Source organism: Kogia breviceps, chromosome 1 (genome assembly GCF_026419965.1).
Source record: "Kogia breviceps isolate mKogBre1 chromosome 1, mKogBre1 haplotype 1, whole genome shotgun sequence".
Classification (NCBI taxonomy): domain Eukaryota; kingdom Metazoa; phylum Chordata; class Mammalia; order Artiodactyla; family Physeteridae; genus Kogia; species Kogia breviceps.
The window spans coordinates 112,728,281-112,750,817 of record NC_081310.1 but is presented as its reverse complement, the minus strand read 5'-3'; the positions used below and the strand labels follow the sequence as shown (position 1 = coordinate 112,750,817).

At 38.6% G+C, this 22,537-nt stretch overlaps 1 protein-coding gene across 2 annotated transcripts in view; it reads left to right on the top strand.

Annotated features, from left to right (window-relative positions):
• The window catches only part of VAV3 (vav guanine nucleotide exchange factor 3), a 412,985-nt gene that overhangs the window by 231,664 nt on the left and 158,784 nt on the right, over nt 1–22,537 (top strand). Inside the window, exon 1 of one of the 2 annotated variants that reach the window (XM_067041068.1) lies at nt 1,684–1,787. The exons of the other annotated variant lie outside the window; for it this stretch is intronic. The gene's annotated coding sequence lies outside the window, so the exon portion shown is untranslated. Of the gene's footprint in view, nt 1–1,683; nt 1,788–22,537 lie in introns of those variants that run through there. 2 annotated transcript variants of the gene reach the window in all.

Here is a 22,537-nt window from a genome sequence, read left to right as displayed (position 1 = left end):
AGGGACTTTTGAAATGCATTTCTGTAGACTGAATTATATTCCTTTTGATGTCCTTTGAAATGCTAAATAAAGAATGAAATTGCCATTTGGTTATTTGGTTGCCCTATGTGTACCTTTAATACCCCAAGGCTGAGCTGCCTGGGCCCTTGGATTGAGGGTATTACCATTAGATCTAGCTGTCTATTTCATGGCTCTTCTCCCAGTGGACTAAAAACACCAGGAGGGCAGGGATCTTGTCAATGCTATTCACATGCATGATCAATCCTAGCACAGTGCCTGGCACATAGTAGATAATCATATTTTTATTGTAAATCTGAAATTTTACTCTAAGTTTTCTGACAATAAGGTCAGTTTTTAAACAAAGATGAATTAGGAAATTCTTACTTTCTCACAAAATAATGCAACAGTCCTTGAGGAAAAGAAACTTTCACTAGTATGATAAGAAGGCTTTATAATGTGGATCCTTAAGTAAGAGATACAGAAAAACGTGTTCTCCACGAGCAGCATTAGATTTTTTTGAAGTTCGAGAAGTTGATGTCATATATTTTTTTTTTCTTAAATTAACCCTCAGAAATGAGGTTGCAATTTTTTTAAGGCATTTTTGTAGACACCTACCTGATGCTTCCAGGTTATGTTTCTTTTTGTCCATCTAGGTATGTTTCTTTTTGGCAGTCTGACTCGATGCTTAGGTGAACTTAGAGAACCAAGCAGGATGGCTAATTTTCACATCACCTAGATTCTTTCAAGTAATATTGATCTAATCTATACTTCTGCTAAAAACTACAAAACAATATGCAAATTGTGGACCTCCTTGCCTCTAGGAGATGTAGGGGATATAGAACTTAGACTGGTTCTAAGGTCTGAGTTGCTCAAAGCCACCTACTTCCTCATATTTCTCTCTGTCCACACTCCTGATTCCTGACCTGCTCAATTTTTTTCCACCTGTCAGACTCAGAAGAGTGGCTCTACTTCTTCTCTGTTTTACCCCTGAAGTCCAATCACTGTCTGCATGTTGTGATACTGATGGGCGTCACAAGGGAGACTCATTTCACATGCCTATTCCCTCTCCCATTTCCCTGGTCTCCTTAACACCCTCAGTGGCACCTGGAGTGTGACCCTCCCCACCATATGTTGCTCCCTGCAGTGGACCAGGACCTGACCTCACTGTTTCTCCTGTGGGGGGTGGCTAGTCAGGCCAGAGAGAGGGTGCCTCCCCTAGCCATCCTGGGATTTGGAGGGATAAAGCTGTGTTGTGTTACACATCAATTCAGGGTTAAAAAATCTGGTGAGTGTCTCAAGAGAAGTGGTCCTTGTTGTTGTTTGATGAGAGACCCATGTTTATGATATCAAAGGTTTGGCAGCAGATTTGACATTCTATTGTGCAAATTTAAAAGACCAACTTTATGAGACTTCCCTGGTGGTCCAGTGGCTAAGACGCTATGCTCCCAATGCAGGGGGCCCAGGTCAATCCCTGGTCAGGGAACTAGATCCCACATGCATGCCTCAACTAAGGGTTCACATGCTGCAACTAAAGATCCCGCATGCTGCAACTAAAGATCCTGTACACGGCAACGAAGACCTGTGTGTGGCAACTAAGACCCGGTGCAGCTAAATAAATAAATAAGTAAGTAAGTACATAAATAAATAAATAAATAGACTGACTTTATTTATATTTTTGCCTAGATGGAGATTCCCCCAATATCTACATGAAGCTAAATCAGAGAATTCTATAGCAAGCCCAAACTACTGCGGCTCTGGCTACTACTGCCACTACTACTAGGATAATGGTACTACTGCTTCTCTCTCCTCTTCCTTTCCCTTCCTCTCCCTCCTCTTGTTTGTTTTCTGTGTTAGGAGATCCGTTGGGATCTTCTCAAATATATAAATAAGTACCTGTTGAGACTGTGAATTTCATCTCTTAGAACAGGGTCCAGAAAGTAAACATTTTCAGCTTTGTGGACCATATGGTCTCTGTCACAACTACTCAAGTCTGTCATAGTAATAACACAGCCATAGATAATACGTAAATGAGTGAGTGTGGTATATTCCAGTAAGATAGGTTGTGGGCTGTAGTTAGCGATCCCTGTCTCACAGCAGAGAGATGATGATTCAGGCCTAGGGAATGTAGTGAGTATGTGTTGCCACAAAAGGATCTCAGCTATACTGGTGCCATGTTGTGGCTTTTTGTAGAAGTGTGATTTTTCTCACTAGCACTAATTCCTGTTTAGGTCATCATGATGATTTAGCCTCAAAATGTTCTCTACTCCACCAAAAGCAGAACAGAAATACCTGGATGAATTATATGTATTTGGCATTATTTTGTACTGACCAATTGAATATCAAAAGTGCCATTCAGGTATCTGGTTTCATTAAGTCTTATTATGTGGTTTATTGGAAAGCACTATGAGACCCCAAGAATCCAGGCCAGTAGCAACAACATGGTAAACTTGTCTCTACTCAATAGTCGACCACATCAGCAAAGACAGTTTTCTAGTCAGTGATGGCTCTTTGTGCTCTTGAAGCATTTTCTTCTTACCAGTAATGAAACTTGTGCCTGTTATTTATTCTGAAATTCCCTCTTTGGAGAGCATACTGAGGAAGATTAGAAGGGGTGAAGGAAGGCTATGGTGGTGTCAAGAGTTGGTCCAAGGGTGAGCCTTCCTGGATGAGCTGTGTGGGGGGGGTGTCATTTGACTGCGATGACATCTGCTTTGGCATTTTCTCAGTGTCCAAAGCCCATCAGTGTCTACTTAGAAACTGGTAACCTTATAGGCACAATTACCAAAGTATCAATCCATAAAGCATCTCTGAATTTGTCTGCCCACATGCTTTTTTGTTTTTTTGGAGAAATTATTCACTCTAAAAACAACCTTTTATGCACTCTCCTTTAAAGGATTTCACTACCAGTTTTTAATATGAAGAATTGGTTTATGGATATGAAATCCACGCCGACACGATCCATCGCCCCCAGGCTGCACTGAGCCTCATGCTACTGGCCTATTCACGTTAATATCCCAAGTTGAAGCCAGCACAACTCTCCCTGAATCTAATGTATTGTCTATAACCTTTCAAAATTGGCAGTTAAGTCAGTATAGGGAACTAAACCACAGTTTCCTGGCAGCAATAAAAGGAAGTAGGACACGGGACAGTGCTCAGAAAAATCACAGCTGTCATAAAATGGAGTTTTTCAGTAGCCTGTTTGATCCAGAAACATGCAAAAGCACTTCATGCATGACAAAGCATTAGTAAATATTAAATACTGTTCTTGTTCTGTTATTGCCTAGTGGAGATCAACCGCTCTCCTTTTTTTCAGCTTATATTTAATACTTACTTGACATTTTTCTGGCATTCCTGAGCATGCTTATAAGGAAGGAGAAGCCATAGGCAGAAGGAAGAATGAAGGATAGATATCAAAATTTCCATCAGCAAACAAGCATTACTCTGTTTAAAACTAAATGCAGATAAAATTCAGCTGAATTAGTGTTGGTCACCCTGAGCTTTTATAACAGAGCCTTTGATCCATTTTGTGTGTGTGTGTGTGTGTGTGTGTGTGTGTGTGTGTGTGTGTGTGTGTTTTCTTCTTCGTATATGAGAACAGTAACAGTGCAAGCAGGAGAGTTTAACTGGGCAGTGGTGGTCACTGCTGTCTCCAGCTTGTCTGGGTTATATAGAAGTTAACACAAAGAATAGTTTGTTTTGGAACCATTTGTTGTAGTGAGTCAACTATGTATATGGATTCTTCTAAGAAAATGACATAATCAGTGAATTCTATAATAGTAAGCAAGCTTGGGCTTCCCTGGTGGCGCAGTGGTTGAGAATCTGCCTGCCAATGCGGGGGACATGGGTTTGAGCCCTGGTCTGGGAAGACCCCACATGCCGCAGAGCAACTAGGCCCGTGAGCCACAACTACTGAGTCTGCACGTCTGGAGCCTGTGCTCCTCAGCAAGAGAGGCCGTGATAGTGAGAGGCCCGCGCACCGCGAGAAGAGTGGCCCCCGCTTGCCACAACTAGAGAAAGCCCTCGCACAGAAACGAAGACCCAACAAAGCCAAAAATAAATAAATAACTAAAAAGTTGTAAGTATAAAGATTAAAAAAAAAATAGTAAGCAAGCTTTAATTTATAAGTCTAAACCTTATATTACAGTTAATGTCACATGTACTACTTTTAAGATATTTCTTGATAAGAAATTGTTAGGTCACGGGCATTATTACTTTGGGCTACACAATACAAAATAAGCTGCAGTTGAAGGTTACAATGGGAACAATTAGAGAAACTTCACTTTTCTTCTTCATGGGATAGTAAGCAGTAGCAGTCTGGTTGGAGAGATAAGAAAGTCATACTTGAAACAATTACTGAATGAGACCGAATGTTGTATATCTGTATTCATTTATTTTTTGTGTGTATTTATTGAGCATCCCATACATGCCCAGGAACTATTCTAGGCACTAAGAATATAATGATGAATAAGACAAGTTCTTTTCTCTCACTGAGTTTACATTCTAACAAGGCTTATATTTTCAAGTCAGCATTATAATGTCAATGCAAAACAGTGATAAATTGCAAGGTACATGAAATAGTTTATACCACTCATTATTTTGATGTAAGGAGAATGGAATTGGACATTTGAACATAGAAAAACCCAATGCATGCGATGCTCTCGGGCAAATTTGTAAAGAGTTATTGGCCCTCTGGGGATCTAAGGAAGGCATTTGCACTGAAGCCTTTTCCTTTTAATTTAGGAAAAGTAAGCTGTTGTAGGTTAAGTATGTGCATTTTTTGCTTAAAATAATTAGGAAAAATATCATTTACCACTGATATGTAATTTAGAAAAATTAATTTGTTCAAGGTGGTTTTTCTCCCGTTTATTCTGAACGCCAGTTTGTAATAATCAAGATCTTAAAAAACTGTAATGTTTTATGAACTCATAAACACTTTGCAGAGGTGTTTAATGTTCCTTTATTCCAACACCTGAGCCTTTCCTACAACTTTTTTTTTTTTTTTTTTTTTTCTTTTTTTTGCAGTACACGGGCCTCTCACTGTTGTGGCCTCTCCCGTTGCGGAGCACAGGCTCCAGGCGCGCAGGCTCAGCGGCCATGGCTCACGGGCCCAGCCGCTCCGCGGCATGTGGGATCTTCCCGGACCGGGGCACGAACCCGTGTCCCCCGCATCGGCAGGCGGACTCTCAACCACTGTGCCACCAGGGAAGCCCCCTACAACTTCTTTCTAATTGTAGCCTGTGCTTGAGTGCCTCTTGTGATGAGGAACTTACTACCTCTGGAATTATTTGCTCCATCTTTGTTTAGCTTTGACTGTAGATAATTCTTCCTTATAATGAGTTGAAACATGTCTATTCAAGTATAACTTCCTAATGTCCCTTCTTGGGCCCAAATAGGACATGTCTTAACTCTTTCCCCTATATAGTAACCCTTCAGATATTCGAGAATAGCTATTCTCCAAGTCCATGTTTTAAACATACTTTCCCTTTGAATAAATGAAGAGAAACTTTGGGAGAATTCTTTCATTAACTAGATGAGTAGAATGCTAATCTGATCAGATAAAGGTATGGGTAAATTGAATGTTTAATGTCAGTCTTATATTATAGGCAAGGTATGATGCTAGCTGCTATCATTCCCACAAAAAGGTAAATGAGACTATTTTAATTTTCAAGGTGTTCAGAAATCAGTTTGGGGACTTCTGACTGAATTGTGCACGGCAATTTTTTTTTTTTATTCTGAGTATTACAAGGAAGATTTCAGGTTTTAATTCCTTCATGTTAGAGCATTTAGAGTCTGGTAGCATATAGGGATAATTCTTTACTCTTATATGGTGCTTTATAGTTTCCAAAGTGTTTTTGGATAATACCTTATTTGATTCTTAAGGAGTTTTGTGAGATAGCCAGGGAGATATTATCTTTAACATAGAGTCAGCAAATAGAGAAGAGATTAAGTATTTTGTGTGTGTTTTCCAGTTAGTAAGCCAAAAAGAGACTGGTCTTGAATCTCAGTCCAGAGCTTTTCCCCTGCACCACGCTGTCTCATTTATAGCAAGAATACCTACTATTGTTCTCCAAAGATGAAAGTTTCCATAAGTTTGTTTTATAAGCAAGAGATATTCATGTGTAGTATATTCACACACTCTATGAAAAATATATTTAGAACCTAATTACTTTCTACTTATTTTTTAGTGATGCCGTAAGAGTTGGTTATCTTGATGGAATCAAATAATAAACAGCATTGAATATTATTAACAGTAAGGATGATTTGGACTTCAAAGAATTTCCTTAGAGTAAAATAAATTGTCTTAATTTACAGGTTAATTAATAGCAAGATTTTTGGTCACCTTATCATAGGATTGAGCCTAGTATGATTTATGCAAAGACTTGATTTTATTTGATTTGATGGTATTTGCATTATGTGATTTTAGTCTCAAAGTTTAAATTCCCTTTTTAGAGGTAAAAGAATTGGGGAGGAGAAGGCTCATGGTCTGAGACTAAGCCCTGGCCAGTTCTCAAGGTGGATTAAGTTGAGTTCTAAATCAATATGTGTGTGTGTTTTCATCCAGTACTTAGGTAACAGTGGCTGTGTATTACATAAGTCACTGGAGGTATGAACGCAGTGTGAAAACACTGTCATTTTTCTCATTCAGGATAAACTTTGGACTACCATTGAATAGCTTCTTCTTCCTGGGGAGAGCCAGATTTGAAGTTATCTGGACCATGTGTTTGACCTGTCTGTCGCTTATTAGAATAGCGGGGTTTCTTCTAAACATCTTTCTCCACAGAAACACTGAGATTTGGGAGCTCAGATTATCTGCCTCAGAAGTGATTAGAATATTCCAGTGGTCAATGGGTTTAGTTTAATTGTTTAGTCCAATCCACATCTTTATATTTGTAACATCACTGTCTACACAAAGCAGCCAGCCCTTTGAAAAAAAAAAGGAAGGTAATTTCAAAAGTCACAAATGCCCTAAATTAATGGGCTCCATAAATTCAAAAATTCATAAAAAATAATGCTGTCTTATTTAACAAAGTTTGTTAAAGTAAACAAACAAACAAAAAACCCTTCTGTATTTATTATTCTTTCAGTCCTTCCTTGCATCAATCCCATAAGAGAATTAACATTTTCTGACATTGACATTCTATTCCAAGCACAATTCTATATGGTTTTGATATTTGTCTTGTAAATCTTCCCAAAACTCATGAGGGGGGCAGTTATCTCTGTTTGTACAAATAAGAAAACTAAGGAACAGAGATATAAGTAAACTGCCTGAGCCACACAGCTCATGATGGAGTTGAGATCCCAGCCATACACCTTTCAGCCTACCAGGTTCATGTCCCAGGATGTGCTGTCCCCATTCTTTTCTCCAAAGATATTCTTGCCCAATGGCTAGTAATGAATAAACCTGATGTTTTATTAAACCCAGTTTTTCTATCTTCCAGCCTTAAACTGCAGAATTCCTGTATTTTTACTTGTTTCTTTTCTCCGTGGATAGCAAGAGCAGCCAGAAATAAAATTCTTTCATCTATTATAGTACACCAGATTTGCTTTATGCAGTCTTTAACTAATGACTCGTTGGTCAGAATCTACTCAGGGATCTGTTCTCTGATAGTACATTAATAATATATATGCATTAAGGCTCCTGCTCAGAGAATATTTGAGCTTTGACATATCGAACACTGGCATCTTAAATGTAAGCTGTTGCTGTCCATGCATTTTAAAAACTAGATGGCTTGGACATAGTGTTTCATACATAACAAAATAGACCTGATGTCATATGTAGTTTACTAAGGCGAAACTATTCCTCGCCTGTTTAATTGTGGTCGGGGTTTGAATTGCGTTTTCTAATTATCATGACCTAAACATCTTTCAGACTGAGAAAAAACTAAACTGTTTTGCAGGGCTTTGATTTACTAGAAGAAACACTGTAGAGCAACCTAATGGATTTTCCACATACCACAGAGACCAGGAATGATGAATTAGAAACTGTTCTGACTCCTTCAAGATAGGAAGTATCAAGATTAAAATGATGCTTTGTGACAATGATGACTCTGTACGTTGAGCCCTAGGCTTGCATTAGTGTCTCTTGTTTTGCAAACTTTTTTTTATCTAGTTATATAGCTCAGCATTCTTTTGGCTTGTGGCATTAGGCTTGTGCAAGTTGATAAGTAGTTCTGTGCTAAGCCTTTTCCTCAGTACAGCTGATTTGGGGACATTTTGTGTTTTTCTCTTATGCACATTTCTACATATACATATTTATGTATGATACATAATACATATACGTGAGACTCTCCTTGTGAAGGTTTTTCTTCAGGGCAGTGTAATAAAGAGCCGTATATTTGGAACAACAGAGGTCAGGAACAATACCCATCCCCCTGTAACCTCAGCAATTTTATAGATAGAGCAGTTAACAGATTATGTTTTTTTTCCTTTAAATGTCTTTGTACTGGATGGCTTCAGAATTTGTATCCATTTGGACCCGGACCCGGGGTAATGTCTCCAGAGGTGCTTGCCCCAAACCACAGGAGTAGCAAACAGAGGAACTAGACTAGATCCCAGGTCCTTTAATTCCTGGTGATTCTTCTTCTTCCAAGGCAAACCTTTTATCAACGGGTTCCTTTTTCATAAAATGGGCGAGTCTACCTCTTTCCCCAATATCCTTACCACGAAAAGCTGCCAATCCCCTATCTAGGGACCTGTGGACTTGGGGTAGAGAGGAAAATTCAACCATCCTCCAGTGGATATCAGCAATGGGACCCATTATTGCACTGTCTATTTGGCATTAATACATTGCTCACCACTGACACTGCAGATTTATTTTCATCAGGGCACTCCTGACTCCTGAACACTTGACACCAGTGTGAAACGTTATAATTGCAGGACAGAGTGAACCCAAAGTGAATTGGAAATTTAATTAAACTTCTTGCTTGTTTAATTGTTTAATGGGTTGCACAGTCCAACTTGCAATTCCATATTCAATTATAATGAAACTCCCCTTAGACTGAGTTTATTTGGAGTTTTAAAAATGATTCTAAAAGGGTATTGATGCTTTAAGAGATGGCTTGGTTTTATAAAATTTCAACATAAGAGTGAGTGTTTAAGTATTAGGTTTGTATTGACTCTTGATATTGACACAAGTCTAAATGTGCAAAGCCCACAAAGGCTAAATCCCATGGGCTTATGTTTAGTTTAAAATATGGCTAGCTGGCCATTTTGAATATACTAGGTAGGTTGACAATCTAAATATCTGACTGATTGGGGGAAATAGTCAAATATTAATTTTAATTGTTTATTAGTAGACTATTTGCAATTGGTTTTTAAATTCATTTGGAAAGTGAGAATTCACATTTATGTAAAGTTGCCAATAAACCTGATTTCATAAAGGTGTGTAGAGGTTAAATGCCTAATGATTAATTTAGTAGTATTTTTAATAATTTGGAGGAAAGGTAAGGCATCTGAGGTTAATGTTGATGAATAGTGATGAGGGTTTAAAGATTCTGAGAATTAATTTGGAGATCGTATTCATCATCCTAAAAACAGAATAGGAACCAAATGGAGAAGACATTTTGGTGGAATTCAGAGTGCTGGACAAAGAGAAAATAGATAAGGCAGGATCCGAGTCCAACCACTGACTTTGCCAAGGGACCCAGGCAAGACTCTTTCCTTCTCTGAGACTTAATTCATTCACTAGTTAAAAGCGAGACAGGAATATTTGTGATCTGTTTTTTTCCTTCACCACTAGAAAATTCACTCTTATGTATGACTCTGTACAGTCTCTTTGTTGAATATGTTGAAGGCTTGTGAAAGGCAAAAGAAGGTGTGGGACGTGTGGAAGCTAATTGTGATACAAAAATAATAGTGGAATCTCATCCTCTTTTATTTCTGCACAACAGTTATGACATTTTCCTCTTGTGCTTGTTCTCTTTTGCTTCTCCAAATTACATTAAACAGTTATTACTCTGTGTGTGTGTGTGTGTGTGTATATGTGTGTGTTTACAAGAATGTGCATGAATGCACATACTGGACAATGATAATGTGGTCCCTCTGAGAAGATTGGTGCTTTCATGCCCTAACGGTGATAATATACTTTAAATTCTGTGTACTTATCCTGTAAACCATCAGGAAAATTCACTAAGTGGGCTTTGTTCCATCTGTGGAATTATAGTGATGATAATGTAATACTCAAAAGTAGTGTAATTAGTTTAATTATAAATGAAGGCATTACCTACACTCAAAACCTCAGTAAAGAAATCAGGTTGATAGTCTGTGCTGATTCAGTAGAACATATCAACTTGCAAGCCAAAGAAATTAACTCTGAACCCTTGATCAAAAAGCACAGATAGTGTATGATCCAGGAAACTTGATTACTCTTCGTTTTTAGTGAGGTAGGCTTTCTGATATTAAAAGCACAAGAAGCCAGAGAATTAGTACATAGAGAATTGATTGATTACTTTAATCAATGACTTCTTCAAAGGCAGTTCTGAGGGCTCAACTGGGGAAACTGAAGTGAGCCAGCTGGCCGTTAGCAGTCAGTACTGCTCCGTGGGAAGGATGTGCGTTGTGCGCCTTTGCAATCAGAGCTCAGAGAGACTTTCTGGAGAATTGTGGCTCATCTTGTGAGGATCAGATCTGAGTCGAGTTTAATAAAATCTGCTTTCGAGTGATTTGTTTATCTTCTGTGAGCAGTTTCTTTTTCTGTTTTTTAAAATGGATTTATTGGGCTTCCCTGGTGGCGCAGTGGTTGAGAGTCCGCCTGCCGATGCAGGGGACGCGGGTTCGTGCCCTGGTCCGGGAAGATCCCACGTGCCGCGGAGCGGCTGGGCCCGTGAGCCATGGCCGCTGAGCCTGCGCATCCGGAGCCTGTGCTCCGCAACGGGAGAGGCCACAACAGTGAGAGGCCCGCGTACCACAAAAAAAAAAAAAAAAAAAAAAAAAAAAAAAAAAAAAAATAAAATGGATTTATTTATCTATTTAAATGTGTACTCTTCTACTGCTTTTTCTCATCTGAACCAAAAGCACTTTGCAAATATCAGAGCTCAGATTTTTAAAAGATCATTGATTTTTTCCAACTGTCCTGAAGGTAGGCTGTCACACATCATCATTTATTTCTGAGAGAAGGATATTGCTAGCATAATATTAAAATCTTTCATTAGAGATTTTTTTTTTTGTCCAGCAATAACCTAAATTCAAAGGAGTTTTGTGTTTGCCTTCGTCTATCAGAATTGCTATTTAAAAGTACATACTTCCCAGGACAATATAGTCATCTTGTTACTATAAGGAAAAGGAATAATTTGTCAATAAAAATTGTCGCTGACTGAAAACATTCCTGTGGGATAACCAAATGTTGAAACAGGCTCTGATTAGCTATTGAAATCTGCCCAGTATGACCAGCGTTTGGTCTGAAGTCAGTAAACCCTGAGGATCCTGTCAACTTACTCCAGTGTACACCTCCCCTGCTTTTCTTTGCTTTATGTCCTTTACTTCTATTTACTTTTCACCATCTGTAAGAAAAGCTCAGTTTAGGTATCAGCCATCTTTGAATCAGAAAAACATTTGCGAGGTTAAGACCCTGCCCAGTGATGACATCAGTCATGTGGAATCAAGAAGAGGGAAAACATGGAGAAGTCGTTATCATGTCTTTTAAACTACTGTTAGCCTTTTTTTTTTTTTTTTTTTTTTTTTTTTTTTTTTTTTTTTTTTTGCGGTACGCGGGCATCTCACTGCTGTGGCCTCTCCCGTTGCGGAGCACAGGCTCCGGACGCGCAGGCTCAGCGGCCATGGCTCACGGGCCCAGCTGCTCCGCGGCATGTGGGATCCTCCCGGACCGGGGAACGAACCCATGTCCCCTGCATCGGCAGGCGGACTCTCAACCACTGCGCCACTAGGGAAGCCCCTAGCCTCTTAACCGGTCTCCTGGCTGCCAGCACAGCCACCTACAAGTTCCCAATGGGCTTTGCAAGGGTGACCTTTCTAAATTGCCCATCTCCAATATGGCATTTCTCTCTCCTCTCTCTTGTTGGATTTCTCTTTCATTTTGACTCCTGTTTTCACTCCTGATGTCACTGTCTTAGCTTAGATCTTTGGACTCTTCTACCTAGCCTGTTGCAGTGGTCTCCGAAGCTGTCTTCCCGCCTGTGGTCTCACCCTCTCCACAACATGGCTGCCAGTTTTCTTTCTAATATGCAAACATAATCTGGTTATCTGTGTACAGTCCTTTAGTGGTCCCTCACTGCCCACAGAAAAAGTTCAGATTCCCAGAGAAGGCACAGATGGCATCTACAGTCTGGCTCGTGCCCAGGTCCAGCCTCGTTTTTGACCATATCCAGTGCTGCAAGCAGACTGAATTTCTGGGAGCTGCCAGAACATGCTTGGCTCCTTTATTCCTCTAGGCCTTTGATCACAGTGTTCTATACTAGCCTGGGACCTCTTCCCTCCTGAGGTCTGCCAGGGAACACCTTTTTATCTTTCAAGACTCAGATCTCAGGCAGTTGCTCTCTTTTCATGCTCTCATGCCTTCTTCCACCCGCACCTGTACTATAGGATCAACCAATCTCTTCTTTATTTGCCACCATATCTTATACCTTTGGGGAATACTTTATTAGATTTACTTCTTTTTTATGTCTTTATCTTCATCCTAGTTTGAAAGGACCTTTAGGCCAGAGGCCATGCACTTTCTTTCCCCAGCACAGTGCTTGATATATATTAGGCATTTAATAAATAGTTGTTGAATAAAAGAATGACTAGAGCATCTGAGTAACAATAAAGTATAAGTTTCACATGATTTGAGATAAAGCACAGATCATATGGGCTACAGGGATCTGGGAAAGTCTTAAAGAAAAGGTGAGGACCAAACTACAGAGATAGACAGGATTTGGAGTGGGGGGAAGAAAGAAGGATATTCATGACCAGGAATTATAATTTAGAGCTGAGGCTGAAGTGAGATAAATGACTCCTTTGAGCTTATGATAGGATACTACTGCTGGAGATGTAATTTTCTGATTTAAGCTATTTCAGTTGCTCTTCCTAACCTACATAGTAATTTCTAAATCCCTTAGGGTTGGGTAGTCTTTAAGAGTCAGATCAGAACTCAGCCCATTAATAGCTTCATGAGCTTGGCCATGAACTTTTCTGAGCCTCAATTAGGAAATCACAAAATGGAGGCATCATATCTACCTCACAGTGTTTGTTGTAACATTTAAATAAAATGACTATATTTACCACTTCTTCTGTATTTATCATGTGTCAGGCACAGTGCAGGGACCCCCCCCCCCTTTTTTATTGGAGTATAATTGATTTACAGTGTTGTGTTAATTTCTGTTGTATAGCAAAGTGATTCAGTTATACATATATACCCTCTTTTTAAAAATATTTTCTTCCACTGTGGTTTATCATAGGATATTGAATATAGTTCTCTGTGCTAAACAACAAGTAGGACCTTGTTGTTTATCTATTCTATATGTAATAGCTTACATCTGCTAACCTCAACCTCCCACTCCATCCCTTCCCCAACCTCGCTTACCCTTGGCAACCACAAGTCTGTCCTCTATCGCCATGAGTCTGTTTCTGTTTCATAGATAGGTTCATTTGTGTCATATTTTAGATTCTACATAAAAGTGATAAGGTATTTGTCTTTCTCTTTCTGACTTACTTCCCTTCGTATGATAATCTCTAGTTGCATCCATGTTGCTGCAAATGGCCTTATTTCATTCTTTTTTATGGCTGAGTAGTATTCCATTATATATATATATATATATATATATATATATATATATATATATACACACCACGTCTTCTTTATCCATTCATCTGTCAGTGGACATTTAGGTTGTTTCCATGTCTTGGCTATTATAAATAGTGCTTCTATGAACATAGGGGTCCATGTATCTTTTTGAATTAGAGTTTTGTCTGGATACATGTCTAGGAGTAGGATTGATGGATCATATGGTAGCTCTATTTTTAATTTTCTGAGGAACCTCCATACTGTTCTCCATAGTGGCTGTACCAATTTACATTCCCACCAACAGTGTAGGAGGGTTCCCTTTTCTCCACATCCTCTCTAGCATTTGTTCTTTGTAGAGTTTTTAATGATGGCCATTCCGACTGGTGTGAGTTGGTACCTCATTGTAGTTTTGATTTGCATTTCTCTAATAATTAGCGATGTTGAACATCTTTTCATGTGCCTATTGGCCATTTATATTTCTTCTTTGGAGAAATATCTATTTAGATTTTCTGCCCATTTTTGGATTGGGTTGTTTGTTTTTTTGTTGTTGTTGAGTTGTATGAGCTGTTTGTGTATTTTGGAAATTAAACCCTTGTCAGGTGCATCGTTTGCAAATATTTTCTCCCATTCTGTAGGTTGTCTTTTCATTTTGTTTATGGTTTTCTTTGCTGTGAAAAAGCTTGTAAGTTTGGTTAGGTCCCGTTTATTTATTTTTGTTTTTATTTCTATTGCCTTAGGAGATTGACCTAAGAAAACGTTGGTATGATTTATGTCAGAGAATGTTTTGTCTATGATCTCTTCTAGAAGTTTTATGGTGTCATGTCTTATGTTTAAGTCTTTAAGCCATTTTGTGGTGAGAGGGTGTGTTCTCTCTTCATTGATTTACATGTGGCTGTCCAACTTTCCCAACATCACTTGCTGAAGAGACTGTCTTTTTCCCATTGTATATTCTTGCCTCCTTTGTCAAATATTAATTGACCATAGGTATGTGGGTTTGTTTCTGGGCTCTCTATTCAGTGCAGGGCCCTTTATGTGTGTTAACTCTTTTACCCTTTATGTCAGCTCTGTGTTGATTAGATATATTTTTGTTCTTACTTTACAACGTTGGACATGGTGGTGCCACAAACAGAAAGAGGGAAAAATGAGAGACTCCCAAATTCTTTTTGGGGTAAGAAAGGAATAAGCCCCTCTGTATAGGGTGGCTGACAGCAGTGTTGAATTGTACCAGTGCACCCTCAGGTTCAAGGTAGGGTTGGGTCTGCTAAACTGTGGGCTGACCCACTAAGCTGCTTGGTGCCCTGTGGCTAGCATAGCTTCAGCTTGCAAGCTGGAACCATCACCCTGAAACCCCTTGTGATACTGAAAGCCTCCTTCTGGGAATTGGCCTGGGGTTTGGGGTGGGGTGGTAAGAATGTAGACACCCGTGGTTGGAGCACTGAGCTCTGTGGGTTTGGTGTGACCGCAAGCCTAAGCTGAGGGCCATGCCCTGCTGGGGACTCTCTCATGGGCTGGCACTGCTCTTCTGATTGTGATCCCAGGGATGGGCCAGATGAAAGTCCCAGAAACCAAGACCCCTAAATTTTCTCTCTTATGTTGAACTCAAAGTCATGTAAAAAAGAGGTTGGAAGCATTAATTTTGGAAATCACTGGACAACATTTGAATCATGACACTTAGATTTTCTAGTTAGGTGACCCTCAAAAAATTATTTAAGCTCTCTGAGCCTCAGTTTTATAATCTACAAATGGAGTTTGTAGAGTTAATAATACTTACTTCACAGAGTTGTTGTGACGTTAAATGAGAAAATATATTGAAAGCGGCTATCGTGATGCTCCATCCAGATCCTAAGCATTTAGAGGTTGCTGATGCTGACAGTTGTGGTTTTTCCTTCCAGATGAACGCAGGCCAGAGTTCTGGCCAGAGGTGGCATACAGTGGCCGGGAGCCTGATTGGTCATTTCCCACAGGCTTTCATGTGTGAGGCCAAAAGGCAATCTCTGCAAATATAAAGAAATCAAAACCAAGCTGACTATCTCATTGAGCTGGCAATCTGTGAAGGGACCAGGCCCAAAGGGAGAATCTAGGTGTAAACCAACACAAGCAAGAGGGGTCCAGATGGAGGATGGTGGTAGACAATGGAGAACTGACTTGAGGGCTGAGTTGGGGGCTTCAGCGTTTTTATAGGGTGCTCAGCTCTGCTGGTATGTGTGGGGATAGAACCCAGAAGGGCAGTGGCACAAGTCTGGGGCTGAGCGGAGGTTGTGGCAGTAATTTGGGCCTGTGATGCTTGTGATGCTTGGAGCCGAGGCAAGGCCCAGTGGGGGAACTCTTAAGGGAAGAAACTGTGTCCTGATGCTGCTGTGCACCCTTGATCCTCACCCAGTGTTGGGGCTTGGAGAGCTCTGTTGGCTCAGGCAGGTCCTCTTTTACCCACAAAGCAACCCCGTAAGTTCAAGGGTTTAACGGTATTTTTATTATGCATTGTCCAGAGCATAATAGCCCCAAATGTTTTTTGAAATTGAGTCCATTTGCTAGAGTGTCTTGATACTTTTTGGAGGGTGGTTGTGTTTTTCTTTTTTCGAGGTAGACTGGCACATGCATCTATTTCCAGCCAGTGAGACTGTTCTGATTTTTGTTTGGGCAGTAGCCACTTGAGTTTTAATGTTCTGTGTGCTTCGGGCCTCATTCGGGAATTTAAATTATTTTATAGTGGATAGGGACTGTAGGATAGAGAATCACGAATCACAGGACAATTTGAAGTTCATCGACAAGGATAGTGAGAAAAGTGTGCTTTGCAGAATATTTTACTCTGAGTTTCTCTACTGTCATTAGTTTTGAAGGAAAAAGGAAAAAAACAAAACAAAACAAAACAAAACATTCATCAGAAAGGCCGGAATAGAGGATCGGTCTAATACTTCACAGTGGAGAATGAGGCTGGGTTCAGGCTACTCTGCATATTCTAAGCACAACTGAAAACAGAAACAGTCTGTCTGAAAACCCTCTTTTGCTGTTGTTTCTTTCAGACACCCAGATAGTAATCTCAGGCTGGATTCATTTTCTTCAGAAACATTTGGGAAATAGCACCACCCAACTACTTGGAGATATAAAGCAGCAGGTTTTGTGAGCAGTGACCCTCAGCTGCTCTGTGGCTGGACAAAGCTGAAAGTTACCTTGAGGTTCCTGCTTTATTTGTGTAGTTTGATGTCAAGGCATCATCAGATTTTTTTCAGGCTCAGGAAGAGACTTTAGAAGCCTCAAGTTTTCCCTTCCTCTCAGGTAGCCTTATGCTGTTACGGGAGTTGTGTTTTCCCTTGGAGAGAGAGAGGTGTATCTGTGTTTGTTTCTACCCAGCTGCTGTCGGGTGAAAGCACAGCTTTCATTATGTTTCTCTCCTTGAAGGTCAGGAGTGTTTGCTACCCTCTGAAGGCTCTGTTTTCCTTACCTATCCAGGCTTTTCCCTACTTATGTCTAACCCCAGCTTAGTTCTAGACATTGGAATGCCTTGCCTTCTCAGTACGATTTCTCCATTCTTTCCAGCTCAAATGCTAAAAGCTTCCCAGAGGTCCTAGACCTTGGTCAAGGTCATTGGCCATGTAGTTCTCATCTGTTAGCCTTTAGCAGCACCTGACCTGCTCCGGAAAATTCTTTAAAAGGCATACAGTAGCAGCCTGTACCTTGGGATTAGTCATTTGACTCTAATTATACATTGCCCCCTCACCCCTCCATCCAGGTCTATTTGACTTCTGTTACCTTCTAGGTGGTTTTTTTTTTTTTTTTTAATACCCTGATTCAATCTTTTGTGCCTGAACTTAGTCTGGAAGCATGAACCCATAAATGGTTCTCTTGTCCACTTTAGAACTCTGGGCATCAAGCTGTTCACCTGAACAAGTCTCTGCTTTGCCCAGCTTACATCTTTGAACACCAATTACTACTCTCCTACTTTGATAAAAGTTGTAGTTATATCAGTTCTGGCATGGGGGCTCTCAGTAGCTACCCATCCTCTCACGCTCCTCTGGTCTCTAGTTCTTGTGTTTAATTCTGTAACTGCTCAAGTTCTTACCTTCTTTACAAGTTGTCGATGTGTGAGTCTTGTCTCTACAACTTTATGGCAAGTTTAGAGATGACAAGTATCTTTGTAACCTGTAAGTCCCATAAGGCCTAGAATATTACCAAACCACTTTAAAAATCTTTATTAGTTGTCTGTGATATCACAGTAATGTTAATGATAAATATGCTTTTTTAAAAAATAAGTATATTTAATACTTTAACCTTCCTTTTGCTGAAGAGTGATTTTTGGTTTTGATAAATGGTAGTAGCCTCAATTCATGACATATTTGTACTGAAATCCTGCTCAATTTATACTGAACTTCTACACGTGGAATTTAGTGTAAAACAGGGGCTTTATATGCAAAAGTGGGAGTATTGATAACAAAACTCTTTTTTTTCATATATAATCATCATAGAATTTGAAGTGGAAGTTCTTGTGAAGCTTGTCCGATTACCTTTCAGATTTCCTTCTATTGTTTCCATATACTACTTCACAGCAGTATCATCTCCATCCCCATATGCTTCTAGAACACATTAATTCAACAGCAAACTTCATACTATCACACTTAATTTAAAATGTGCTACAAGAACTTAAATTTACTGTGCCCACTCAGTATTCCTAATCCATGTTATCTTGAATGTTTGAGTTATTCTACAGATTTACTGGACCAGAGAATGAGAAAATCCAAATTCTCTAGAACCTATCCCTTACATGGAATAGCTAACACAATGGGAGATGCATGGCTTTTCTCTCTCTCTCTCTCTCTCTCTCTCCCCTTCTCTCTCTTTCTCTCTCTCTCTCTCTCTCCCCACCCCTGCCTGCCAAGAGCATAAACAGTCTATTTTAATGGAAGAACTGAAGTAAAGCAAGATAATCCAAATTAACTGAAGGTCGTGATGGTTGGGGAGAGAGAAATTCACTATTGTGTTCCCAGTGTTAGAAAGTGACTGGCACATCATAGGCACTCAGTTAATTTGAATGTATGAACAAATAAAAAAAATGTTTTAATATACTTATTAACTCTTTAATACAAGAAGAGCTTTATTCCCATTGATTCAGGATATGGTGATGGGTAGGTCATCCTTTATTTTGTTCTACCTTTATGAGGCCTCAGGGTTTTCCACTATATCCTTGTCACTTATGATAATACTAACAATAATAGTAGATATAGCATCTAGCATTTGTATAATGCTTTTCACATTTAATAAATAAAATTTAATAAGCTGTACATATATTTGCTTTCACTTTGTCCTCAGAACAAATCTGAATGATGAATAGAAAAGGATCCAAAAATGGTGACCCTTCTTCCTTCTCCCAGTCCTGGCATGGCCTTCCTTCTATAGCAGGAATGACAGATAGAGTTCTTTGATTGGTGAGGAGACTAGAAATAGAAAGGTATCAATATGTTATGTGCCAAAAGCCACACATCAAGTTTATAACAAAGACCCAAATTATATGTAGTCTGACATTTTTTCCACTTTAAATTTATTATGGATTTAACTTACATTTCATTTAACAGTTTCTTTGAGATGTCACAGAAATTCAGTGATGGATATATATTTAAAATTGACTATAAAGTCAATATTGAATGAGATAAAGAAGTGCTATATATAGAAGATAAGAAAATACTGTTTTTCAGAGCCAAGCATTATCTTATTTTTATTGGTATTTTGAAAGTATTTATTAATTTCCCTAGATAAAAAATGGTACGTGATTTGGAATACAAAGAATAAGATTTGGATGTGATTTATAAATCTCTTTTTTGTTTTCATTCCTTTTATGATTCCTTAGGAATAGGTGAAGATGTCCCTTCTGAACTCTGTTTTTTTAACTTGCTTTTTGAAGGACCTGTTTGTTTTTCTTTTTTTTGCCCTTTCAAATAGCCAGCAGTGTCATTAGTATGCTACTGTATTGTGAGAACAAATTGTGAAAAAACAGGTAAGGATTTAGGATACTTTACTGAAAGATTTTATGAATAAAGTCTTTTGTATTTATCCATTACCTGTTTGGTAGATTTAATTTCACAATGTAGGATATTCTAAAAATAAATATTTGGATTTTATTCTGGATTTTTCATGTTAACAAAGGAAGGGGGGAAGAAAACACTGTTTAATGAGACTGTTAAAGTTGGATCTTATAGGAAAGCCTAAATTTGAGGTAAAAAATGATTGATCTTATTTTGATTTTTGGCTAAGACTTTACTTGGTTGAAGTATGCTTATTCAGAACTGGAGACCTCAGAGGTGCTTGTAACTTGACAAAAAACAACCTGGATGCACTATTGGGACACTTGAATGTTTACTTGGTGATTCTAATGGTGTACGAGACACTCTACTAAGTGACATCCTTTGCCCAGGTAGCTCAGGGATCTGTCCTGCATGTGGGGGACTGTGTGGGGAATGGTGTCTCTGTTTCAAAGAACTTTAGGTCTCTTTTGAGCTCTGGGATTTCTGTATTTATCTGACCTGTCTTCAGTCCTCATAGAGAATTGATTTATATAAGCTAATGTCAATTAAGATAACAGCCTTTTATCTGTTTCAGAAATTTCTTATAAATTATAAGGACTACTACCTCTAGGTCTAGTATTTGAAGATTTGGCACAAATGTTTGTTTTATATATAGATAATTTTCATGTTTGGAATTATTAAATTTGAAAAATATTTGACTAGCCAAACTTGTTATCTAATTTTAGAGGAGCTGATGGCTGTTAAGTGATGATGCATAGATGGAATAGGTCCTGAAAGGCCCCCCATAGAATTGCTTTTGCTGAGCAATACTTCATCATGCCCTTGACTCATATCAAGAAGGGCTAGAAGGGGCAGGGGTACAACTGTATTTATAGGGATGTTGTTGAAGACATTGTCTATATTTCTCACACAGTGACCCTTTTATAAAAATCTGTCAGAGCAATTTTTCTTACACTTTGGTGCCAGGAAAATTTATACAATTATCTTTCAAGTGATCCTGTTTTCCTCTTTGCTTTGGTTGCTAGGAAGTATAGCAGTATATTTGTAACATGTTTAACAATTAATCAATTATATTTTGGGATACATTTTATATACTAACTTTATTTTACTCTTATGTATTTAATCTTCTTTTGATACTCCATTAAACATCAACACATTTGTTGAATGCCTATGTATGTTAGGCACTGTGCACGATGCCTGAGATACAGTGATAAGCACATCTGACACAGCTCCAGCCTCATGGAGCTTAAATTCTTTGGGGGGAAAATAAGCATTAATCAAATAATCATACAAAGAAATGTAAAAAAAGAAATTGTTACAAGTACAATGGAGGAACATTACATGACGCTATGAGACTCTGTTTTGGTTCTAATTCTTCTTTTCCTGTATGTGTTATGTCCCTTTCTATGGTAACAGATACATCTTTACATACAGATACATACATATATACATATGTACATGAACACTGTCTCTAGAATACATTTATGCTTATGTTTTCTTGTGAAAACTCTTCTTCGATATGATTAAATGGCTGATTGTTTTTCCATTATGTGGAAATATCACAATATATTTGTCCAGTACCTTATCATTGGACACAGCTTGTTAACAATTACTCACTATTGTAAAAAAAAAAAAAATAGTTTTATGTTTCATTTTTTTGAAAACCAACGTTTTCCAAAGGGTTCTGTTTTAGCAGGGCAAAAACAACAACAACAAAAAACAAACAGAAACCAAAACCATCCCACCCTTCACACTCAAGAAGTCTGAATAGAATCCTTTTTAATTAGTCAAGGATAGAGGGTATTATTGACAGCAGATAGAGCAGGAACAAATGCACCATAGTTTGACTAGCTTTTCCTGGGCCCATAACTGTCAGTCACTTTGTCTGCGTGGGGCAGCATCTTGCCTTTTCCAGAGCATTCAATTCATGCTGCAGTACTATCCTTCTATACTTGGGGCTGGCCTTCCATGTTGAAGCACTAACAGTCTGTGTGCTTCCATTCATGGAAATATTTACAAATGATGAGCTCTTAGACTAAATGCAGCATCACAAAGATCACATCCCTGAGGCGGGTGAGAAGGGGAGAGCAAAGCAATCAGGGTTGAGGAATGACAGTTTCCAAACAATGTGTCTACTGTAGCCTTCCCATGTCTCTACATTTACTAATGAGGCTGAATAGTTTATTACAGGCTTGTCAATGAGTTGTTTTTCTTTATGAATTGCTTGTTCATATCCTTTGCCAAGTTTTCTATGGGTCAGTTCATCATTGTATTATCATTGATTTGTAATGGCTTCTTTTATATCAAGAATATTTTCACATATGCTGCAAACATTTCATTCAGTTTGTCTTTGCTTTTTAATTGCCTTGCGATATTTTTAGCATAGTGATTAAACACACAGGCTTTGAGACAAATCTTTGGCTCAAATCCTGTTCAATGACTTATTACCTGTGTATTTTAGTCAAGTTGCTTAACCTCTTTAAAGCTTTTATGGATTGTTATGGTTGTATTTGCTTTTTTTTTTTGTCTCTGGAAACAGTAGATGTAAGGAATAAATTTAATAATGTATATTCACTGTAAAATCTTTAGAAAACACAGATAACTCTAAGTTTTAAAAAATCATTCATAATTCATAATGCCTCTATTCACTATGTATGTTAGCAAGCGGTTATGTCTTATATTAATCACAGTTCTGGATATAGTTTGGAATAAAGTTGTTCTCCTTTAATATATTGCAGATATCTTTCTTGGTTAATATGTCTGTTCATTTCTAATTGTTGTGTAATATTCCGTCTGTAGATATGCTATA